The 2,976-nt window shown below is 42.4% G+C and overlaps 1 pseudogene; it reads left to right on the top strand.

Moving 5' to 3' along the window:
- The first annotated feature begins 366 nt into the window (after window positions 1-366).
- LOC119538835 lies at window positions 367-2,268 on the top strand (annotated as a pseudogene).
- Window positions 2,269-2,976: the final 708 nt, after the last annotated feature.

Below are 2,976 nucleotides of genomic sequence, written 5' to 3'. Positions count from 1 at the left end.
ACACACTCCTAAACAGTCAGTGGGTTGAAGAACAAATAGCAAGAGAAATTGCTAAATATCTAGAGACAAATGAAAATGAGAACATAACATATTAAAACTTATGGGATGCAGTAAAGGCAGTATTGAGGGGGAAATTTATAGCTGCAAATGCATACATTAAAAAAGAAGAAAGAGAGCTCAGTGGGCAGCAACTTTCTTCCCAGAGTGGCGTGGTGGCGGCTGCTGTCCTGGCAGCAAGAGCCATAATAGGAAGGGGCAAAGTGACAATGGCTGCTGGTCCACTCCTGCCAGCTCAGGCTGTTTCTCCTGCCAAGACTGCTGACCCATGGAGCCGGTGTCCCCTGGGAAGCCCCAGGCCCCTGTCCTATGTCCTGCAAGGTGAGCAAGAATGTGGCATTCATGTTGCAGAGCATAAGCAGCCTCATGGGTGAGTGGTGCAGGAAGCAGCAGGAGCCCGGCGTGGCAAGCATGGCAGCAGTGGGCAGCCTCTTGGCGGCTGCCTAGTCCAGCGCTAGCCTATGTTGGGGACCTGGAGCACATGCAGCATGGTGGCAGTTCCAGCAAGACAAGACCCCCACTTTCATGTATGTGGTGACCATCTTCTCTGCACTGGCTTCCTGTTCAGCTATGAAACTGGGGTGGTGTCAGGGGCCATGCTGCTGCTCAAGAAGGAGCTCAGTCTGGATGCACTGTGGCAGGAGCCTCTTCTGTCCAGCACTGTGGGGGCAGCCGCTGTCTCTGAGTTGGCCAGCGGGTCCCTCAAAGGAGACTTTGGCCACCGTGCTGCCATCCTCCTGGCCATTATACTCTATACCGCTGGCTCGTTGGTGCTAGCTGTGGTGAACAATGAGGAGATGCTGTTGGCTGGCTGCCTGGCTATGGGGCTTGGCATCAGCATTGCTTCTATGACAGTGTCAGTGGACATCGCTGAGGTCTCACCACCCAATTTAAGAGGCAGATTAGTCACCATTAATACCCTCTTCATTACAGGAGGGGAGATCTTTGCAAGTGTTGTTTATGGAACCTTCAGTTATCTCGAAAAGATGGATGGAGGTACATGTTGGGACTTGCAGCAATTCCAGCAGTTATTCAGTTTTTTTTACTTCCTTTTTTTTCATCTGAAAGTCCTCAATGGCTTATACAGAAAGGACTCAGAAGGCCTGTAGAATTTTATCTCAAGTGTGTGGTAACCAGACCATTGATGAGGAATATGATAGCATCAAAAACATTGAAGAACAGGAAAAAGAGATTGGCTCAGCTGGACCTGTGACCTGCAGAATGCTGAGTCATCCCCCAACTCACCAAACTCTAATTGTGGTTTGTGGCCTGCAAATTTTTCAACAACTCTCAGGCATTAACACCATTATGTACTACAGTGTAACCATCCAGCAGATGTCTGGTGCTGAAGATGACAGACTCATGATATGGCTGGCATTGGTTACAGCCTTCACAAATTTCATTTTGACACTTGTGGGAGTCTGGCTTGTTGAAAAAGTGGGTCGCAGAAAGCATACTATTGGTAGTTCAGCAGGTACCACTGTAGCACTTGTTCTTGCTTTGGGATTTCTGCTATTGGCCCAGGTTTCCCTTGGCATCACTTTTAACCCAGCACCTTCTTCAGGTCACAATGCCACTCACACAAGATACAATTACTGTAATGAATGTATATTGGATCCAGACTGTGGTTTCTGCTACAAGATGAACAGATCAATCATCTTTGACTCATCCTGTGTTCCAGTTAATAAAGTATCTACAAATGAGGCAGCCTGGGGCAGGTGTGCAAATGAAGCCAAATTCAAAACAGAAATGTTTTGGGCTTACAATTTCTGCCCTACTCCATACAACTGGACTGCACTTCTGGGCCTTATTTTATATCATTTTCTTCACACTTGGAATGGGGCCAATGCCTTGGACTGTGAATTCTGAAATATATTCACTTTGAGCAAGAAGTACAGGAAATGCATGTTCTTCTGGAATAAATTTGATGTTCAATGTTCTGGTTTCACTGACATTTTTACATACAGCAGAGTATCTTACATACTATGGAGCCTTCTTCCTTTATGCTGGATTTGCTGCTATAGGACTTCTTTTCATCTATGGCTGTCTTTCTGATACTAGAGGAAAAAAATAGAAGAAATTGAATCACTCTTTGATGACAGTTTGTGTACATGTGGCACTCCAGATTCTGATGAAGGGAGATATATTGAATATATTTGGATAAAGAGAAGTAACTATCATCTTTCCGACAATGCTTCTGATGTGAAATAGTATTCATCTGCTGATATAGTTAATTATTTAAACACATATAGGGGAGAAGAGCAGAAATTGGTGACTTCACTGCCTACTTCTAATCTGGTTCTTTCCACAGTCTAGTTTTGAAAGACTTCATATTCTAAAATACTTGAATAGGAGGAGGATAAAATAATGATTTTTTTTTCATAAGCAGACATGTAAAAAAATTTACAGAGATTTTAATCTAGTCTAATAATTATTGAAGAAATGTGTATAATTCCTGTCTGAGAGAGTCTGAAATGAATAGTGTACTAAATGACTTCAGTGGTATCCTTTTTTCCTAAGACCATAATATAAGTATTAGTGGTAATAGAGTCAGTGCTAAACTAGCTGAATTATATATGTGTAATATACTTACAAAGAAGGATTCTGGGATTTTGTCCAAGGATATTTTGTCAAAACATGGCTTTCTGACCCTAAATTTTCCAGAGGAGGAATTGCTTATCTGTGAACAACTATTAGAAAGCAAATTCTATTTAAGCTTTCATTGACACATCAAAGTACCTGCTACAAGAAACATAGCAGTCCTTATCTTCTTTGGATTCCACATTTTGGTTTCTCTCTCCAATTCAGAACTTGAAAGTTATTTAAAGACTGATTCTGCACAGGATCTTTTGAACATCATAAAAAGCAGGTCTTTTAGGGGTTTTCATATGCATTAGTATACTTATGCATAGATAAGCT

The sequence above is a fragment of the Choloepus didactylus genome, chromosome 6, assembly GCF_015220235.1.
Source record: "Choloepus didactylus isolate mChoDid1 chromosome 6, mChoDid1.pri, whole genome shotgun sequence".
Taxonomy (NCBI): Eukaryota; Metazoa; Chordata; class Mammalia; order Pilosa; family Megalonychidae; genus Choloepus; species Choloepus didactylus.
The sequence above is the reverse complement of the archived record's forward strand: the minus strand, read 5'-3'. Positions and strand labels throughout refer to the sequence as shown.